Source organism: Delphinapterus leucas, chromosome 17 (genome assembly GCF_059928025.1).
Source record: "Delphinapterus leucas isolate spDelLeu-1000000601 "Yukka" chromosome 17, BTC_Dleu_Yukka2, whole genome shotgun sequence".
Taxonomy (NCBI): domain Eukaryota; kingdom Metazoa; phylum Chordata; class Mammalia; order Artiodactyla; family Monodontidae; genus Delphinapterus; species Delphinapterus leucas.
The window spans coordinates 84,691,007-84,713,920 of record NC_143145.1 but is presented as its reverse complement, the minus strand read 5'-3'; the positions used below and the strand labels follow the sequence as shown (position 1 = coordinate 84,713,920).

The window sequence follows — 22,914 nt, the reverse complement described above, 5'->3', positions numbered from 1 at the left end:
AACCTTCCTCTGACATTTGAACCACTGTGATATATGGTGCCCATCCCAACCTGACTAGCAGCTGAGAGCCCGCTGCGCTTGGCTTTACTGTGACCCGGAACACGGGAGCTTCCCCTTCCTGTCCTGAACCCCCATCTCTGCCTCACTCTCTCCTGCGGATTCAGACAGAAGCGACCCCTCATCTTCCCATGTGCTGGACCTGCGGCGTTTGACAGTTCCCACCAGCTGGCCCCCTTGCTTTCTCCTCTCCAGGTTGAAAACACAGACCCTCCCTTCCACCCCGTCCTCCTGCGTTTATCTGTAGTCTCTGCGCACCCTGCAAATAGACCATCCAGGGTGAGTGCCTCGCCTCTGGGCTGGAGGAACCCAGGTGTGTGCTGTTCAGGGGGTCCTTCCAAGTCTCCTGTTCTAGGCCAGCACTTGTCTTTGTGCAGCCCAGACTCACATTAGCCCTTGCGGCCACAGCACGGTGAGGACACAGTGAGGATGGCAGCCTGCCACCTCCCACTGACCATTCTCCCATGTGGGACCCTGTCCCTCCTGCTCCCAGGCCTCCTGGGCTTTAGGGTTTAGGGGCCCAGGGACCCACTTACTATTATCCCTAATAATAGGGATAAATGCTTCCCTAATATGTTCGCCTCATGCCAGTTCATGTGGATTTGGGTAATATTTCCATCAATGAATTTGCTGTTCCTCCAATTTTGTATCAAAGGTAAATATATGTATAAATATATATACATCAGCCTGACATCAAAGTCTTCCTCTAAGTCAGAGATAAATCGTACGAGGGAGAGTTCTAAAGACACAAACATAGTGACTGGTATTTCTTTAAGTAATGTCCTCAGATTAATTTTTATAAAGCTATAATTATCAAAAAAAGGGTTGTGATACATGATCTTATTTATAGCTACTTTTTCCAGACCAGTATTTTAGTTTTACAAGGAAGTATTATTGCATTTTTAATTACTGGGGAATTAGTTGTAGGCTTACCAGTCTCTTAATTTTTCTCATTTCCATCCTGCAGCCTGATTCTTGGTTATTTAAGCTCTCTTTCTCTCTCTCTTTTTGTTTACCTAAGTTTCTGAAGCAAACAGACACTAAACTTAAGAAAAAATCAGCAGACTTTGTTAGAGATCGAGCAGGAGACATTGAAGTGACTGCACATTAATTCTAGTTACTTTCTGCGATTGTTTATATATTCCAATATTTATTTCCTTCCATTTCTCCTCTTAACATTTGGCTGTAATAACGAAAAAAATGATTGGCTTAAATGTGTCAGCTTTATGAGTGTCCCCTGCAATTTTAATATCTCCTTCTGTTCAGCGTTCCGACGGCACAGATGGTAGTTTGCTTCCCTTTGGCCGTCAGACTCCATTAAAAACTTTGCTCCTGACTGTCAAGACCTCACTGCTAAGAAAAAGGCAAGGGTAAGATGGTGGGTGGTGAGGCTAGAATGCAAGTGAGTTTAGGTACAACCCAGGGGACGGGCGATGAAGACAGTGCTGATGACTCAGGAGACACCCCGTTATGTCAGCAGATGACACCCCCAGACACTTCTCAGCCAACACCCAGTTGGCAGGAGTGTCCTTCTGTAGACTCACTTTGGTTACTCAGTGTTTGTCTCCTGCCTGACCAATGGGCTGACCCTGACCCTTGAGCTGCATGGAGCCCTTCACTGTGATGCCCGGTGCTCCAGCAGGACCAGAGGACTCTGGGCTCCCACCTGCATGTCTCATTGCTCCTTGTCATTGGCTAAGCATGGCCACAGGAGTCCCTTGCCTTTATCCAAGTATCCACCTGGATGTGATTATTGCACCTGATAAATACCTCTTGAAATAAGAACTCAGTTTAATTACCAGGCCACGCCTAATCTAAAATGGGTATTAGTGCCGGTGGGGCCCTCAATTTGGGGGTACTCTCTGACACCTTCATCCTGATCTAATCTGAATGAGCACGTCACTATTTCTTTAATCTTTCCCCTGCATTTCTTTAATTAATTATTTACTTCTTTGTCTTTTGAGAACATTCCCTATTATCCATATTAACTCTTGTTATTGCATTCCCCTGAGTGAATGAATAGATGTGACTTCTGTAGTTTCTGTGCTTTTGTTTTATGGCAAATCATCATATTTGTATTATATCTTTTCTGGTATTATGGGTGACATAAATTTAAACCCTGGACCCGTAAGTCACGATTCAAAAGACATCAACTTGCTTTTTGTTAACTGAAAGGTAAGTGGCGGGGGTGGAGGTGGCCTTTGCCTTCCATGGCTTCTTGCAAAGCAAAGCCATCCCTGCGGCCGTGGATAGAGCTACAGTACACGTGAGGACCAGATGTCCCTGTGTCCCCAAAGAAGACATCTATGGGGCAGCACACACTGAGTTTCTGAAATGAGAACGAAGATGAGTCATTTTGAGTCAAGGACTCATGCAGCCTATAAAACAGAAAAGGAAAGGCAAGTGAAGAGCAGGAGGTGTGCAGGCAGAGCGTGAACCAGCCCCGGGGGCCTGCCGGTGCTCTCCTCAGGTGGCTGGCTGTGGGCACACCTGTCTCAGCCTTACCTGGGACTGAGAGCAAAGGTAGAATAGACTTTTGCGACAAACGTGAACGCCCACCAAATTTCACTCCACATCTTTGGTTTTGTTAGAATTACATTTGTCACATGTCATTAGAAATAAGGGAAGCAAGGGCTTCCCTGCTAGAGCAGTGGTTAAGAATCCGCCTGCCAATACAGGGGACGCGGGTTTGAGCCCTGGTCTGGGAAGAACCCACATGCCGTGGAGCAACTAAGCCCGTGCACCACAACTACTGAGCCTGCACTCTAGAACCCGTGAGCCACAACTACTGAGCCCACGTGCCATAAATACTGAAGCCCACGTTCCTAGAGCCTGTGCACCGCAACAAAGAGTAGTCCCCGCTTGCGGCAACTAGAAGAAAGCCCGCGTGCAGCAGCGAAGACTCAACGCAGCCAAAAATTAAAAAAAAAAAAAAGAAGAAGAAATAAGGGAAGCACACATTATTTTTGCTATGAAACTTTAAAAAATTGGAGTATAGTTCATTTACAATGTCGTGTTAGCTTCAGGTGTACAGCACAGTGATTCAGTTATACATACATATATCTGGTCTTTTTCAGATTCTTTTCCCTTGTAGGTTATTACAAAATATTGAGTATAGTTCCCTGTGCTATACAGTACGTCCTTGTTGTTTATCTATTTTATGTATAGTAGTGTTAATATGTTAATCCCAAACTCCTAATTTATCCCTCCCCCCCTTCCCCTTTGGTAATCATAAGTTTGTTTTCTATGTCTGTGAGTCTGTTTCTGTTTTATAAATAAGTTCATTTGTATCTTTTTGTAGATTCCACATATAAGTGATACATGATATTTGTCTTTCTCTGTCTGGCTTACTTCACTTAGTATGATAATCTCTAGGTCCATCCATGTTGCTGCAAATGGCTTTATTTCATTCTTTTTAATGGCTGAGTAGTATTCCATTGTATATATATACCACATCTTCTTTATCCATTCATCTGTTTATGGACATTAAGGTTGCTTCCATGTCTTGGCTATTGTAAAGAGTGCTGTAGTGAACTTTGGGGTGCCTGTATCTTTTCAAATTATAGTTTTCTCAGGATATATACCCAGGAGTGGGATTGAAGGATCATATGGTAACTATTTTTAGTTTTTTAAGGAAACTCCATACTGTACTCCACAGTGGCTGTACCAATTTACCTTTCCACCAGCAGTGTAGGAGGGTTCCCCTTTTCTCCACACCCTCTCCAGCATTTATTGTTTGTAGACTTTTTGATGCTGGCCATCCCCTTCAGGCTGTGCTACTTATTGTAGCATTTCTTTCTGTTCTGTTATTGGGCATTCATTTTCTTATTAAGCATTTATGATTGGCCTAGGCGGATTACACTAGAGGTCTTAATCTGTTAATGGTCTCTTGGAATTCATTTAACTTATACAGTTTTAAATTTATACAGGAAGAGGGACTTGTGATTAAGCTAATCCAGGGATTAGCAAGCATCTCTAAGGAAGCAATCTGGCAAAATCAGATTGTGAAATAGTCTACAGGTCAAGCAATGGCAATTCTTGGACTGATAAATGGCATGGGAGGAAAAGAGGAAATGGTTACAGATAAAAGAGATTTAAGAGAAAAAGCAAATAAATCCAAATGTGGACCTTGTTTAGACGTTGATTTAAACAAGCAAACAAAAAAGATAAAAACACCTCTAAGACTTTTAGGGAAAACTTCAGGATGAATTGAGTATTAGATGGTATTTAGCAGTTGTTACCAATTTTATTAGGTGTTTTCATGACATTTTTGTTGTTTAAAATTTCCTTTTCTGTTAAGCATGCAGATATTCACAGTTGAAAGAAAGTGGTATCAAAGGATTGCTTTGCTTTAAAATTCAGCAAAAAACTAAAGGGGGTGGCGGCTGACAAGACAGGTGGCCAGTTGTTGACGTGGTTGGAAGTGGATGGCGGGTGTGGGCAGGGTCGTTACATTATCCTCTCTAATGGTATACGTTTTTGAAAATTTTTGTAATAAAAATACAATAAATTAACAAAAAGAATATTGCTAAAGGATTTAAACATTTTACATTATAAGATTAATGTGAAGCTGTGACCTTCAAAACTCAAGGTTTCTGGTGAAGGTAAATAAATCAGAAACTTGCTGTGAAGCTCAGAGACAAGAAGCAGGAAAGAGACCTGTATTCAGTGTAAAAACTAGACAGCGGGTTGGGTTTAGAGGGATGAGCTCAGGAGAAGCTTTAACGTCAAGATGTATTTTTCCCTTTTAAATCATCATCATTGCATTTTAAAACATTAATACTCTGTTACAATTTATACCTCTTTTATTCTGGCCTCAGGAAACTTAAGAGGCTGTAGAGCCATATTTGTGTTCTAATTGAAAACAAATAGCCCCCCATCTTGATTCTTGCCTGTCTGTTATGGAATTCCTTCCTGGATTTAGTATTTGATAATCTTTCTTTTCTGAAATAATGCAAGCTGATTTTTCCTCCTAATGAGTTTGGCCAAGTACAAAGTGAAAATATCAGTTACCATCCTTCCGTGCAGGAGGGGCTTCTGCTCCTCGAGGGGTGGCTGTCAGCCTCACAGCTGCAACTGGACCCTGCCTCATCTACTCACACTTCTGAGTATCTCTGCTTTGTTCTGTATTTTCAATCTTTTCTTGTCTTCTGATTCTTTGTCATCAGCATTTATACATGAGATAATACCTCTGATCTTCGATTTTCTTTGCCTTCAGTATACAACAATTAAAGATAAATTTTCCACCTACCTCTCTGGAATCCGTTCCCATCTCTCTGCGCCCAGGTGACCCCTCTAGCACCCATCACAAAATGACAGGTACTAGACACACGCACGTACAGAGAGAGAGCAGCATGGAGGCAGAGCGAGAAGGCGGCCACCTGAAGGCCAGCGGGAGGAAACCACCCCTGCCGATGCCTGATCTTGGACTTGTAGCCTCCAGAACCGGGAGACATAAATGTCTGTTGTTTATGTCATGCAGTCTGTGGTTCTTTGTTATGGCAAAGAACCTGGCACACAATACTTATGATCTTCCAAGTTTCGACCAATTACCTTTCCAGCTTCTTCTCTTGCTGCTGTGCTGTCTACCTACTACGCTCCAGTTCGAATCCTGACAACACCTTCAGGCTGCCCTGTTCTTAGTCTCTATGCCTTTGCCCACACCCTTCGAAGTCATTCCCTCCCCTCCGTCACTTTGTTTATCCTTCAGGCTTTTGTTTAGATCACACTTCATCAGGACAGTCGTCCCCATCTCTAGACGAGTTTAGGTCCTTCCGGCTTTTATTACTACGGCCTGTTAAATCCCCTCTTTCATCATGTCAGTCACACATTTCATCACATTATATGGTGATTTAATTAGTGGAAGTTTTGACTGGGTTAGATTAAAAGCTCAATGTCAGTTCTTAGATATTTTAGGATTTCAGAACTGAGATGAGTGTTGGAAGATGATATGGAAACACGTTAGTGTTTACCAAAATTACTAGAAGCTATTTGAAGCTTTCTTGGAAAAAAATTCCAAACCTTAATAAATGCTTGAACTAAATAGATGCATTTTATATTTTTTAAAGAAAGCAGCAAAAATTCTAGAAGTTGATGATAGTTCTTATCTGAAAGAGGCCCTTTTTGGCATTAGTCTTTGGCTCCTTGTGATAAAATATAATTTCCCTATGTGACATTTTATCACTTAACTGAAGCCCCATGTAATTTCAACTAATAACTGGGTTTTATAGAATAAAAATCACATTAAAGCTTCATTATTTATGGAATTGATAACAATAATTTAAATTCTTAATCATTTTTCTGGGGGTCATGCTTTATATTCTAAAAGAACCAAGTATGTGAATATAGCAGAATTAAGAAATTGGAAAAATGAATTACCTCTGTTACTAGGAATGTGTCCATTTTCATTTCATATCCCAATTACAGCATTTCAGGGGTAAACTAAAACAAATGTTTCATAGAAATGAAATTATGATAATTAATATATGCTTACTTTGAAAAAACAGATTATTGGCTTTTTCATTTATTTTCCTTTTTTTCTTCTCTTCCATTCTATTATTTTCCTCCCTCCTACTCTAAAAGAATGAAGATAGCACAATTTTTTGCACTTTTTCAAATATTAATATGCAAAATAATCATTTAGGAAGAGCTTGTTAAAATCTACATTTTGCACTATCAGCAGGTGCTATATTAGCAAGTCTGGAGTGAAGCCAGGAAGCTAAATTTTTATAAGCACTGAGAATGATCTTGATAGGTAGTGTCCACTCACAGAAACTCCAGAGGCTTCTGAAATTATGGCTTATTTAGCAGGAAGTAAAATTAGATTTAAAGCATAAGTGTGTAATATATATGACACACCAACATGGCTAAGATAAAAATTTTAAAAAATAACTGAAAACTATTCCTGATACCTTACTCACATTGATCGTATAAAAGCAGTCTGACTGATAAAATGATTTGTGCAGGGGATGTCTTTGGACAGAGCTACTGGAGTGAACTGTGTGAGTCCTTTTGCCCTCAAGCTCGTGTGTGGTCTCAGTAGAACCACTCATAAGCTGACCATGTGTCCTGGCAACTAGAGGAACATAGTGGACAAGTGTCTGACTCTTGCCCAGATAAGCTAGAAGATGAGACACTGGTGGTTCCTCTTTCAACAGTGGAATTAAAGTAGTTTGTGATCAAGCTGTACTCTCGGTTTGTCAGGGAATGCTTCTCATAGGCTGATAAGACTACAACATGTGCAGACACACACACACATACACACCCCCCAAAACAACAGCGTGGGCTGACGGGGCAAGCGGGCATCCTGAGAAAAATGCACCACCCACATCATACTAAGGCTAGATATTGTCAGTGAGGACCTTTGGAGAACCACCAGAAAATTAATAAGCATTAAACATCTCCAGGTCCAGGGAAAAATAAATCATCTCATGATAACACCAGTTACATAAGAACTTCACTATCCTAATATCTGCCTGCGTACTGCTACTCCCATATAACACTGAAAAGGATTTAAAAAAATTATAATTTGCAACATAGGGGCAAGTGAAAGAAGAGAAGGACCTTGTCTCTTTCTGTCCCTACAGAGGCCAGCTCATGATTTAAATCAATTTCATTTAAATCAGTTTCATTGCTTGGGATATAACATGGAGTCAGACTTTTAATCACTAAGTTGAGAATGTGTTTTGTGGTTACAAATAAATTTTCCAATTGTTCAATGGATTAAATAAGATGATATTTGCAAAGCACTTAGAATAGTGTCTAAAATATAGGAGACACTACATTGATTAATATACACATATGATAGTTACATGGAAAGACAGACTGTAGGAGCAAGTTCACGTGTTGTAATGATCAAATTATTTAAGTAACTTACCTCACAAAGTGACTGTCATATAGTAGGATAAATATTGCGTAATTATCAAACTTCTAAATGCCCTGCAGGCACTAAATCCTATGGGTATGTGATTCTGTTAGGACAAAAGAGATGAACAGAGGACTGGTGCATGGTAGAAAGAGCCCACAGGCAGTCAGGGTATTTGGGCTCTGCTTCTAGTTTTGCTAGGAATAATTTTCAGGACCTTGGACAGGTAACCAAAGTTGTCAAAACTTCCTCTTCATGTAAAGAAAAATTCAGCTACATCGGGGTTAGCAAACTTGTCTGTGAAGCACCAGAGAGTAAAGAATTCAGCTTTGAGGGACGGACTGTGTAGGTCAATTGCAATGACTCATCTCTGTCCTTTCAGCAAGGAAGCAGGTACTGACAAATCACCAACATGTGATCCTGTGCCTGTGATCCAAGAAAACTGTGTTTATACGTTCCAAAATATGAATTTTATGTAATTTTCACTTTTCATAAAATATTATTAATTTTTAATTAAAAATTTCAAATATAACAATTATTCTTAGCTCCTGGACCATAAAAAATAGATGGCACACTAGATTTGGTGCTGGGGCCAGAGTTTTCTGACCCCAAAATTAGATTATTTCCAAGAGCCATTATATTCTCAAGTTCTTGATTCTGTTAGTATGACTGCTGTTCTCTTTGATCTGCTTTCTTGTTCTCTACCCACATCCCTATTTCCTCCTATCTACCTGGTATTTTCCGAAAATTACCTATAGCTGCAGGCTCATGAGCCTTGAAGGGCAGTTGCAAACAAAGATATTACATTCTTTCTCTGATATTTAACTTCTCTTCAAGCTTATCAGATTCTGAAGTTAATTCACCTCATTTCAATATATTCTTCTGAAATCTATAATCATAGCCAGCATAGTTCTAAAGTGAATGTAAATATTACCAAGACTCGGACCAAGAGTAATCATTCATTAAACTGAATTCAATTACATAAATCAAAAAATAAAACCTTATTCCCACATAGAGGGCAAAGGTAAACAATCTCAAGATTTCCTTGATGGTTGTAAATGCTTGTTATTTAAACAAAATAAATGATAGTTCAAATTTTTCACTATTTCAACTTTTCCCACACACCTAATACTGTAACACTTTATCTTGCTTCTACTTTTACCTAGTGAAAGTTGCTGCTTCTTCATTGTCAAATTATTAGCTTATTATAATGACTTTTAGGATTACTCATCCATACTAATTTTGCTCTAGTCAGACTTTACTGTTCCCCCAAATTTAAAGTGTCATTATATTATGAGGATAAGTGACTTTCTTTGAATGTCCTAAATTCCGGGTTCTTTACTCACATTCTAGTTCTAAAAATGTTAGATTTTGCTAGAATATATGATAAGAGGCTAAAAGAGACATAATTTTGAGTTCAGAATAGATCCTAAATATTATCATTTATCTATATGCAGCACCACTTTTTTGTGGCAAATTGATTGGAGAAGTAATTTTTTTAATGTATTACCCATTCATGGGTAAGGACATTACAGATACATTCTTTTACTTATCAGATAGAATAATTTTCCCAAAACAAACAGCTAAGAATCTTCATGCAAATTTTTAACTTCTCTGAATTTTAGATTATTCTCCTCAAAACTGAAAGGTTAAAAAAGATCCAAAAGTACTGGGGTTGAGAAAAATTTGAGACCTTGAAGACAATTACACCAAGAGAAAAAAACCCAAAAAGTGAAATCCCAGGATTCAGAGTGAAATAGCTGCAGGTATGATAGAACCCTGACCTCCTGCTCTTTGGTGACTCCTGCTGGCCATGTAAAGAAATGCAGAACAGGAGAAAAATGCACGATCCTTCTGTGCAGCTTTGCCTGCACCTGCTTTACTTCTAAATATGCTCATTTGTTTTAGTATATTTTGTTTACTTTCTTTTCTCCTTTCCAAATAGTCATTAATTTAAATACTTAAAATTTTAAGTTTATCCTATTTCTTTTTCAGTACTATATTTATCATAAAGTACAAGGGTGTTGACTCCTAATTTAAAAAAAAATGAAAATGATGAAACAGATTTTTCAGTTAATTAATTAGTCCTATTTTTGTAGCATTTGACATATTCTTCAACATTAATTAGGTAAATACCAGCAATATAATAAGCCTGTTATTTTTGTATGTTTGACCTTAATAACTTATTTCTGACTTAAAATTAGTTTAGCATTGTTATAAATTATGACAGTTGCTAACTAGGTTTTGCTTTAACAGCACTGGCTTGCTTCTTGTCATTTAAGCTTCTTGAAGATAAAAGCACTGTCACATGAATCAGCAGGGCTTCAGTACTTGTTAAGTGAATGAATGCATGAATGTTGCTCCTTAATCTGCATATGTGTGTGTGTGTGGTGTGTAGATTTATTTTGTGTTTGTAATGTTTTAAATTTCATCGCCCCCAGCTACTTTCTAACTGGAATTTCCATTATTTATTATGTGCCTTATTGCCTCTACAAAAAATATAGTTTTCTTGAGTGTAAGAACTGTTTTCTGATTTATCTTCTCATCCCCCAAATTTGTCAAAGTCTCAAGAATCCCTAATCCTAGTCCTGTTTTTAAAAAAATACAGGAGTTGTAAATTTGGAAGATACACAAAACTATAATTTATTCTCCAGAAGACATTTCAGGGGTGGAAGTATTTTCCAAAGAGTAATCAATGTTAAATAAACATTTATTGCATATCTATTTATTTATTCCATTGTGTATGGCACAGTGAACAAAGAGAAAACAAATCTCTGTTCTCAAGGAATTTACAGTTTAGAGGGAGAAGATAACCCACACAGAAACATATGTAACACAAAATGATTCAGGCCCTGCAAAAGAAGTATTTATGTAACACAGTGGGACACAGAAGATGGAGTGATCATTTTTACCTGTGGATTTTGGGGAAGTTTTCTCAGAGATGTTACACAATTCCTCAGACTGGTAATTTTTGCACCTGTTTAATCTGTACAAGTAGTTAAATACGTAGTTATATGAGAGAGAAAATATATATGTATATCTATAAATAAAATATATAAATATATATAGATTATATATGTGATTAATGTAAATATAAACAATAATATATGATTTATAGCCTATTACATATTAAATAATGAAATATAGTATAGTATAAATATATTAGACTTTTTATCAATTATAATTATAATATGAATATATATAAAATATAGAATCTATACATAAATCGAATATAATGATCAAGTTCTGTGCCCTTGACTTTTAAGGAGATCCTGTGTCTCTCCAGTTCTCTCCTTACCCACTCCTACCACCTTCTCATTTCTAGATCAGTGAACCAACTCAGAAGCTGTTTCCCACTTTGTTCCTGTAGAACCGTTTTCCATGCTGTTGCCAGATGTCCATTCTCATCAGAGCCTTGCTCAGTTTTCGGTTTCTCAGGGAGTGTCCAAGCTTCTTAGCATGGTTCTGGAATAAGCTGCCCCCTGCCCACCTTCCCAGCCTCAGTTCTTTTGCCTCTTCTCAGCTCCCTGCGCCTGAACCACCGTCAGGGTAAGATCTCTCTTAAATTCTTCAAATGGGCTGCAGTCCTCCAGTCGCTCCAAATGCACCTGTGATTCAGACTCCGTCTCTTTCCCACCTTGACGTCAGCTGCCTCCGTGGCCCCGACAGGCTAATATCGACTGAATGGTCAGGAAGTGACAGAGCTGCTGCTGCTTCTTGGAGTCTTTCCCTGACCTCCCTCACCCTGGTGCCAGGTCCCTGCTAAAAATCCCCATTCATACTTTATTTGAGTTATGCATTCCATCTTCCCCATCCTGTGTACAGTGTTATATCTGGAGAGTGGGAATCACTCCTGTTTCACGACAGCTTGCTTTGAAAAAGTCTCATGCTCAGTAGATCTTTTTGAGTGAATAAATGGAATGCCGTCTGAAAGATAAGCTCCCAGGCTTTCAGTAAACGTTGGAAAGCTTGTCAGTGTGCCTGTTTCTCCGTCCCTCCCCGTCGTGCAGTGGAGAGCCCATGTCAGGAGGCTCTGTCATGCTGGGCAGCATGGGGCCGGGGAGAGCACAGACCTATTTTCCTGTGTGGGTGAACTCATTAATGCCTCTGAATCCGACGTTCCTTATCTGTAACAGGCACGATCACACCTCAGAGGATGGAGGAGGAAAGGAAGTGTGTGCCTATATCGTGCCAATTCAGAAGCAGTTCTTCCCTGTCCCATCTTCGCTCAGAATACCTCTCTTCTCCCCAGTCAGTCTCGAGAAAGGACATCTCTGAGGTGCGGCATAATGCATAACCCATCCTTTTTTCTCCCACATAAGAAAATTTGCACTATTTCTAAACAAGAGTTAGAGAGATAAGCACATCGATGCATTTCGTAACGTTTTAAGAATTATATTTTTAAACTATTTGATTGTCCCCGTTTTTCTTAGAAAATATATTTTACCATCTTTTTATTGAAAACAATGGGTAATGTCAGGCAGTTCTATCTGGCCCCATTTTTCTATCCTTTCTGTTCTCAAGGGCTCTGGAAGCAGTTCAAAAGGGAGTGGTAAATGAATCATCACCTTCTTGTACATGCAGTTTGGGTTGTCAAATAGCCTTTGAAAATAGCCTTATATTGTTTCACTTCACAGTAGATAAAGCCTGGACTTCTGTCAGCTGCATGACCTTTCTGGTTCCTCAGGTACTCCTGCTTTAATCTAAATATTCTCTGTCCTTAAGGGCCTTGTTAGAGCACGTCAGTGAAAGACCATGTGTCCTACTATGCTCTGTACGTAAGAAATTGAGCTCAACACTGAAGGACAAAGCTGAGATCTTAGACCTAGGACTAGCTTTAGGTGCTTTTGCCTGAAAGAGAAGAGCCAGCCCTTTAGTTGAGGCTACATCCACTTCGTCCTCCTATCGCTATGGAAACTTGCCTCTCATTTTGTTTTCAAACTTTCAGGCCACTCATGATGTAGCAGAAAAGCTGTGGAGAATAGTTAAGTCAGGAGGTGGGAACCATCTTTTAAAACAAATAGTCTAGTGGTTAAATGTGCAGGCCCTGGAGCCTCACACCCTGGGTTCAAATCTGCTTGCAAACCATGTAAGGCAGGCTTCTTAACCTCTCTGTGCAAGCAGTCAAAGACGGAAGATAATAATAGTACTTTCTTCCTAGGTTTTTGTAAAATCCTTCAGGACATTGTCTGGCACAAGATCACCATCAATGTTAGCAATTATTGGGTTTCACCTTCCAGCAATGCCAGGTAAGACAAGTGAGTGAATGGTCCCATGGAAGCAATAGTGGAGTTACCAAAACAGTAAGGCATTGGATCATGTCTATGTGTTAGGGTCAAGGACAGACATATTTTATTTCAAATAAGCAAGCAAGCAAGCAAACAAGCCCTCACTGGGCCTGCAGAGGCTCAAGCTCAAGAGAGGGGCCACGTCAGCTACTGTGCATTTTGGGGTTTAACCTCATTAATACAATTTGTTATATCAAACCTAAGTGTATTGTCATAAGAGACGAGAAAGGTATATTTCATCATGCATTTCTGTAGTGATTCAGCAAAACATAATTTAGAGGAAAAATTTAGAGTTGTGATGTTACCAGGAAATCGATTATGTGGATAGTTTCCCATCCCTTCCTCCCTCTCTTGTTTCCTTCCTCCCTCCCTCCCTCCCTTCCTTCCTTCCTTCCTTCCTTTCTTCCTTCCCTCCCCTCCCTCCTTCCTTCCTCTCTCCCCCCTCCCTCCCTCTCTTCCTCTCTTCCTTCCGTCCTTCCTTCTTTTCTTTCTTTCCTTTCTTTTTCGGGGGAGGAAGTTGTTTACTTATGATGTGGTGCTCTCCTGGCCAGGGTTATTTTGTCGTGTGCATTCACCCTTCGTTGTGTCGGTCAGAGAACTGTGCTGAGCACTGAGGTGACTGTCAACAGCAGGTGCAGCTCACAGACCAAAGCCAGGATGCGTGGCAGTGCGACGGGCTTAAGTGATGGCGTCTTGTTGGGACACGTGTCTTGACTGAGCCTGCACATGTTTTTTCCTTTTTACCCCCTTTTGAATTCTTAGTTCTTTTTTTAATCTTTCTAACTTCGTGCGAAATGCCACAGTGCAGCAGAAAGTATGTGGGCTCTAAAATTAGAATGAAGATCAAATGTAAGGTCTGGTACTTATCTGGGCAAATTATATAACCCCCTCAAGCGTCAGTGTCGGCATCTGTAAAGTGGAGAGAATGCCTCCCTGCAGGGTTGCTCTGGGATTAAATGTATATGGGATGCTAATGTCTATGGCATTATGTACACAGGATGAGATGTAAACACAAAGCCCCTCCTCCCTGTCTGCAGACCCTGAGCACGTGAGAGCTGAGGCTGTGCCCATCTGTTTGTGTTGCTCCACAGCTCTTGGCTAAGTCCCTTTCACGGCATGGACGGTACAGAAAAGTCCCATCTCAGGGTTGTGGCTCTTGTGTCATGATCACTTCAACGCAGAGAATAACATACACAGGAAATGTCTGACTGATGTGGATTTGTTTAGCTTTACTTTCAGCTCTACCAATTTGCTTCACGCATTTTGTGGTTCTGTTACTTCATGCATACACATTTAAGATCGTATGTCTTACTGCTGGATTGACACTTTTATCATAATGTTATGTCCCTTTTTTTCTCTAGCAAGTTCCTTTGTTCTGAAATTTATTTTATCTGATACTAATGTTGTGATTCCTCCTTTATTTTATTAATGTTTGCATGTTACACCTTTTTTCCATTCTTTTACTTTCAACCTACCTGTGTCTTTTAATTTGAAGTGAGCCTCTTAGAGTTGACAAACCCTGATTCATCTTAACTAGGATTTGTATTTTCCTGTTCAGTATTAAATTCTGAGAACTTTGAAAGGTGATTTGCCCACAAACACTGGTTTAATGCATAAATTTACATATCACAAATGTGAATGAAGTTTGCACATATTTTATATATTCTATATATTGTTTGCATGTGTAATGTATGTGTATTTATCCCACATTGTATCAAATTGCATGGTGAATTCAATCCAGTGTAAGGGAACTGGAGATTACATACATGAAAAAATTACTTAACCACAGACAAATTAACAATCTAATGGCTGCAGACTTAGATTTAATTGCCTTACCAAAGTAGGTAAATTTACAAGGTGCTTTAGATATATGCACTGGTATTTAGCCCCATGGTGACCTCAGAGAAAAGATTGTCGGACGGTCTTCAAGGCATCCAGGTGAAGCACCGTTACGGTTGTGCGTATGTGTGGGGTCAGTCCCTCAGATGTGTAATCTCAGGTACCCAATTCTATCAGCAAAGTAGGAGTAGATATATTCTATGAAGTTTGTCCTACAATAAACTAATTTGGGAGGTGAATATACTAAAATACAAATGAAAATACTGAGGATTTCCAAAGTATCCCGAATACTCATGTGTGCATGGCCATGTATTTGTGTATGAAAAATAAGAACCTACTGTCATGTGTCTTATATCACCAGACACATAATAATAAGGAGAATTTATGAAGAAAGAAAAGAAAAAGAAACAAGGACCAGACTTAGATAACTGAAGTGTTAAAATGGCATCAGTCTATAAAATAAGAGCAGTGTTGACCATGGAATCAGGATGCTCTGACCATCCTGCCAGTGGCCAGTGAAACCAAAGGCAAGGGCTGTGTCCCTGGGAGAGCACTGCAGGGTTAACTGTCGTCTCCCCCTTTACCCTCCACGTCTATGACCAAACCCCTCCTGGGTGACACGTTCTTGGTATGTAGAAATAGTTTCTGTCAGGTCACATTATGGTTGTATAGCCCCTTACTTCCAGAAATCATTGCTTACCTTTCCTTGGATTTTGAATATTTAATGACTTAATAGTGTAACACTAACAAAGGTAATCTCATTTTTATGTCTTAGGGATGAACTTTATTGTAGATTCAAAATGCTAAAAACATCAGCCAGGGTGGTTAGGGTGCTGTGGCCCCCACATCTGCAGAGCAGGAGTCCGGTTCTCCTCACTCAGCCTGTTCTACGGCACGGGGGTTGGGAACACAGGCTTGAGGCAGACTCCTGGGGTTCACGTTCCATCTATACCAGTTTACTGATTGTACAGCTCTGGGCAATTTAGGAAGCTTTCCATGGCTCTGTCTTCTCATGTGTAAAATGAGACTAATGACGGTGACTTATCACAGGGTTATTATGAAGACATAATATGAAAACATATGTACAGCAATTTAGATGATGCCTGGCACACACTGAGCATTCAGTAAACGTTCACTATTTGTAATAACTTCCCAGCATTACCAGTATGCAGGACCAAAGCAGACTGATTGGTTGATTCCCATATTCATACTTAAAGTTCCTCTTCGTTTCCTGGAAATGGCACCAACCCGGTTTCTTAGGCCCCGAGCTTAGCCGTCGGCGTTGATGTGTCTCCCTCCTTCGTGCCTGCTCCCCTAAGCAGGGTCGGGAAGGCTCTGCCTCTGTGTCTGCAGACAGAAACTAAGCCCCTCAGCCCCTGGCTACTGCGGCACCACCCGCCCCCCCGGCTGTGCCTGCCCCCACTTCGCGCCCCGTCGCTCCTAGGGCATCAGAGTCCATCACCCACGAGCTGGAAAAGTGACTTCAGACCCAGAAGTGTGCTCTCGGCCTCGGCACCTTGTCCCTAGGGGCGAGGAGGCCGTGCCCGCGTGGGACCAGCCCCACCCCCAGCTGCTGCTCCCTGTGCCCCCCGTGGCCATTCACCTTTTGTCTGTGCTCTTCTGTCTGGCCCTTGAGCGCATCTAGCTCACGCCCAGAACTTTGCATGTTGGCTCCCTAGAATCATTCTGATTTCAGTTCCCTTATTACCACCTCAGGGTGCTAATTCTGACCACCACGTCTAAAATACCCCATCCCTGTGGACGTGGAGGGCATTGTGCTCAGTGAAGTACGTCAGACAAAAGCAAATGCTGTGTGATATCACTTATGTGTGGAATCTAAAAACTACAACCAGCTAGTGAAGATAACAAAAAAGAAGCAGACCCACAGATATAGAGAACAAACTCATGGTCACCAGTGGGGGGCGGGCAGTATAGGGGCAGGGGAGTAAGAGGTACGAACTATGATGTAGAAAAATAAGCCACAAGGATATATTGTACAACATGGGGAATATAGCCAATATTTGGTAATAACTATAAATGGAGTATAACCTTTGAAAGTTGTGAACCACTATATTGTATATATACCTATACTTTTACCATTTCACAGCAACTATATTTCAATTTTTAAAAAAGTGAAGCTGCCTTCAAAAAAATTAAAATAAAATGCTCCATCCCTAGACAGGCTTGTCCACATCACCATGTTTAGTTGTCTTCATAGCCATTGTAAATCTCATACAGTAGCTTATTATTTATTTCCCTCTTACTGTTGTGTTAGAATATGGTCCTCATTGTGATCTTAAGTACCTAGGACAGTGCTGAGCACATAGTAATTCTTCAATAAATGTTTGTAGAGTAGACAAATTCAAGAAGAACTAGAAAGTAATAAACTAGAAAGTGATAAATTTGCAAAAATTCCATAAGGTTTCGGTTTCAGGTTACTAGCCTTCAAATATTTACCAAAATATCCATATTCAATAAGTAATTAACCCTGCATATGGGCAAGTGATTTTCAAGTAAAGGGATTGAACTGTGTTGCGTATCTTGTAAAATGTCATAAATTAAAATATTTTGAGATATTATATTTTCGATAATAAAAGAAGTCTTCTTCCACTAATCCCAGGAAGAAGTTGGTATTAAACATTGTGCTTTTAATCTTATTATTGTTTTAAACTGTTTTGAGAATAAAAGCAATTATAACTTTACATTAAAAAGAATCTAGAGGCAAACAAATGAACAAATCAGAAGATGAATAAATAAACTGAAGAAATAAAATGGCAATTTAACTTGGAGTCCAGTTTGCTGAAACTGGTTTGCCAGGCATTTCTCTGGTTATGACGTATTAAAAAGAACAGGTTCTAATTACACAGAGCCCTTAAGAAAAATGGGTGACTCAATCATGTTTTTCTTTTAGTGTTTATAGCATATTATAAAATCCCTTTTTAAAAGTTTGTCGTGGGAAATATAGACATATTCAGAATCATTGCAGAGGGTTTGACTGTTGGGTAAATAGACTTGTCCATTTTGTTTTATGTTCCCTTGTAGTTTAATTATACATGAGCTGAAATGCGTAAACACGCTGTTTAACCAATCTGGAAATACTTTCAGATGAGGGAGTACATGAGAACAATACACACGCACACACACACACACACACACACACACACACACACACACACACCATGAACCTACTGCCTCCTTAACATGTCCAAGGTGCAGATGTCTGTCCCAGGATGCTTTAGCTAGAGGAATAGGTCTATGGAATCCAGTTTGTGCTATTACTTTCTCAGCTTAAAGTAATCCCCACATCATCCTGGCTCTTTATTTTCTTGGATTTTTTTTTTTAACTTAGTAAAAGCTTTTTGAGAAGAAAAGGTAATAATAATACTTATAATAACAATATGACGACTTGAAAATCATTAATAGAATTCCTTTCCTTTTCTCCCCGCTGTGTTTTTTGTTTGTTTGTTGTTTATGCTATAGCAATAAAAATGTTTTCATACGCAAATGAGTGCAGACTTGAAGTAAAAATGTGAGTCTGTAATTCTATTTCCTTATGTTCTAAATCTGTAGTGAAGGATAAAGAGAAGTTGCTTTAGCTTCAGTGGTTAACATAATAAAAGATAAAATGGAAGTATTCTAATTGCAGGCCTATCTTGACAGACGCTTCCCTTTACATATGGACTTTATACTGTTATGCCTACCAAATTACCTAGTCACCAGTGGTCTCTAGCACCTACTGACAATGTATTAGAAAATCCTTGAATGGAAAAAAACATGGTAAAGAAAATGTAGTATCCTTGTGTAGAAAATACCCTGGAAAAAACAGGACAATTACTTTGATCACAGCAATAAATGCCCACAGTAAATATCATCAACCATTATTTATTCTTTCATCAATTCTTTTTCCTTCTCTTTTTTAAAGACCTATAAAACCATTCCGCTGTCAACCACATCCAACTTACTTTTGATTGTTTTAAATGTGCTCCCTCCCAAAACACAGCAAAGTTGTGCATTACTTATGCTTGGTATGTATGGTTGCTTTCTCACTTTCATTAGTTTGTTTGCTATGGTTTGGTGCAAGCAATTTTAATAAAGTTTTACAAAGTAGAAAACATTCTTATTTTGCACATATATGTTTTTTCACCAGTTTATTTCAAAACCCAAACTAATGTCATTACTTTAAAAATTGAGCTATTAAGTTACACACCATTTAACTTCCAATTGCATTCTGAACCTAATTTAACTTTAAATTTACCTTTAAGCCATTAAGAAAATAAGATTAGTCGAAGTGCATTGAAGGCCACATGGCTGTCTCAGGTCTTTCCATTTCTTTCCTTTTTTTTTTTTTTGATACATTTATTTATTTATTTTTGGCTACGTTGGGTCTTCATTGCTGCATGCGGGCTTTCTCTAGTTGCAATGAGCGGGGGCTACTGTTCGTTGCGGTGTGCGGGCTTCTCATTGCGGTGGCTTCTCTTGTTGCAGAGCACAGGCTCTAGGTGCACGGGCTTCAGCGGTTGTGGCACTTGGGCTCAGTAGTTGTGGCTCGCGGGCTCTCGAGCGCAGGCTCAGTAGTTGTGTCGCACGGGCTTAGTTGCTCTGCGACCCGTGTGTGGGATCTTCCTGGACCAGGGCTCGAACCCGTGTCCCCTGCATTGGCAGGCGGATTCTTAACCACTACGCCACCAGGGAAGCCCAGGTCTTTCTATTTCTGATGTGGAATTTCATTTCAAATGGGCTTGTTTACTTAGCTCAGTGTGAAATTACTTTGTTTCTTGAACTGCCTTCCCGCTCTTGAAATTTGTTAAACCATTTTGGTCTTCCCTTTAACAATTTGTAATCGGCTTTCTTTTGACTTTCCAAAATGTATTCCCATAATCTTAACTTATGTATTATCTTCATTGGATGAAAATGTGCCATCGGCCAATTTTCTCTTTCTGTGCAAGTTTGAGAATTCCCACCATGATTTTGATGTCTTTGGCCTGATGTCTTCAGAAAGCACAGGTGCTCTGCTTGCTTCCAGTCTTTTCCTGGAGACCTTGAACCACGGTATGTGTGTGGCCCGTCCTCTGTGTCCAGTACTTGGGCACTTGGCCTGAGAGGGCTCGTCGCAGGGCAGGCTCTAATCAGTGGTCTCTGCATGAATGATTACAGGAGTGTTTTAGACAAGTTAGATATTCCCCAAAGATCCCGCTAAGAGTTTCTAATCATCTTACTATGTACCATGTCCAAGCACACTCAGACATGTGAGATACAGCAAAAGTCAGACAAAGTACATAGGGAAGCTCGCCAACAAATCTGAAGGATCCATATGAAGAAAAGTACAGAACTTTCCTGAAGGGCATAAAAGATCGGAAGGAATGGAGACCATCAATCATGTTCCTTGATAAGCTCTACATAGCAATATTCCCATTCTTGGGAGAAAAAATTTGCAAACGAAAAAACTAACAAAGGATTAATCTCCAAAATATACAAGCAGCTCATGCAGCTCAATATCAAAAAACACAAACAATCCAATCCAAAAATGGGCAGAAGACCTAAATAGACATTTCTCCAAAGAAGACATACAGACTGCCAACAAACACATGAAACGATGCTCAGTATCACTAATCATCAGGACAAATTTATGAACCTCTCTTCCCTGTAACGTGTGCCTGGTTATTTCTCTGCTCTGTTTTTTCTTGTTTTATTTTTAAGTCTGGATTACTACTGATAACTGCTCCTTGAATAGGTTAGGTTCATCTTAATCTTGGTAAAAGAGTATACTCAGACCTTTAGCCAGTAAAGTTTCTAGTCCCTGCTGTTGGATCAACTTTTGGCCTGGAGAACGTTTTTAAATCTCAGGCCATCTTAAAGCTTCCTTGCTGTTACTTGTAATGGACTCTTCCGTATGCCACCTCTGTACACGCACACAGGCTTCTACCAGGGATGTTTGGATGTCTTAGCACCCCTTAGTTTCTGCTGCACATATGCACTGATTTATAATAGAGGGGCAGTAACACAAGTGGAAACTAGTGCTGACTTCATTACCAGTGTACAAATTCAAGTCTTAAATTTGTGGATTTTATATAAAGCAACATATTCTTTCACTGCCAGAATTCTATTCATCAGAAATAGTGTATGATGCATCTAAGCTACAAGATTATTTAAAAGCAACTACTTGAAGTATTCATTTGACTTGTGTGTTAATATTTCGTTGTTGTCCTAACATAGATATGTATCTATGTCATGATATGGTCTTATTTCTTGGGAAAAAATTAACTGTCAAAATGATGGAGCTAGGGGGCTTCGCTGATGGCTCAGTGGTTGAGAATCTGCCTGCCAATGCAGGGCACATGGGTTCAAGCCCTGGTCTGGGAAGATCCCAGATGCCACAGAGCAACTAGGCCAATGAGCCACAACTACTGAGCCTGCGCATCTGGAGCCTGTGCTCCGCAACAAGAGAGGCCGCGACAGTGAGAAGCCCGCGCACCACAATGAAGAGTGGCCCCCGCTCACCGCAACTAGAGAAAGCCCTCGCACAGAAACGAAGACCCAACGCAGCCAAAAATAAATAAATACATTAAAAAAAAATGATGGAACTATATTTGCTTATGCTTTTCATTTGCTCAATGCATCAGGCTTTCTACTACCCAGGCAGTAATTTTGCAATGTCTCATTATTATTCAAAATTGTGAATTTTTGGTTCTGCAAAAATATCACATGGTTTCTTAATCTAAAATTGCTAGAAAAAAAACAGTATATCACACCAATTTAATGCTTTCTTGACCATTCTCAATATGTTGATGTAACTTTTATCTAGAACTTCTTTAAACTCAAAGTGTCTCATTCCTATAGCCTTAAACACACGAATTATTTTATGTGAATTCCATTTTAATTGAATATATACTCATACACCCACCTCTTACAGACATGGTTCTGATACTACATGGTTGTTTTGGAGAAAATACTATGCAAAATAATCTGTAGTGTTACAGAATCTTTAAATGTACTATAATTTTTTTTCCAAATCTAGATGACCAAAATCTGCATAACTTTGGATAAGTCATTTATAGATCTCTACTTTAATTATTTTATGATTCAAGTGAGAGTAAACAATTGTGCTATAATGCTTAAAATGGCTAATTATGGACATATTTGTAATTATAGTTCTTGTATGTTTGTAATTATAATTGATTATGAGCATGTTTATAATTTTTGTATGTATCAGTAAAAGTACACTCTCAAGTTAGATGATGCAATATCAGGAAGCCATTGTACATTTTCATGTATAAAGTAATTATGGAGCAAATTAGATAAAACCTCTTTTAGTCATTTTTTAAAATTACTTTTCTTTCATTATTAAAATTACACATGAAGATTGTAGAATATTAAGAAAATACAGAAAATGTATGCAAGTCAATGCAAATAATCGATAATCCCACAATCTAGAGCAATAATTCTTTAGAGAAAAATTAATTGGGCTGAAAAACTCCTTTATTTCTCAGTAGCTATATCTGCACTCTCTTTAAGTTTAACAATTCGTTGAACTAAGTTACTTCTCTCTTTTTTTGTTCTTCTCTTCCTTCCACATTGTATATTGAGCTCCAGAAGGTTCCGAGCACTCCTGTAGGTGCTGGGGGGCTGTGCTGGATAACTCAAGGACAGTCTTCTTCTCGCTTAGATTATGCTCTTCTGGGGAAGTCAAGGGCTAAAGGGTCCAAAGACCAGAGACACGGCTTTATGCCCAGGGTAATCAGCACCTCCATTGCATCATCAAAGCCTCAGGTTCTTTCCATTTTTCTTCTCTACTCCTCTTGGTGTTTAATTCATTAGGTTGGTTTCACTGTCACATTACAGTCTATACTGGAGTCTGTACTAAGTATC

The 22,914-nt window shown here is 39.4% G+C and overlaps 1 protein-coding gene across 3 annotated transcripts in view; it reads left to right on the top strand.

Moving 5' to 3' along the window:
• Positions 1–22,914, top strand: part of SNTG1 (syntrophin gamma 1) — a 460,796-nt gene that overhangs the window by 69,081 nt on the left and 368,801 nt on the right. The gene's annotated exons all lie outside the window — the stretch shown is intronic.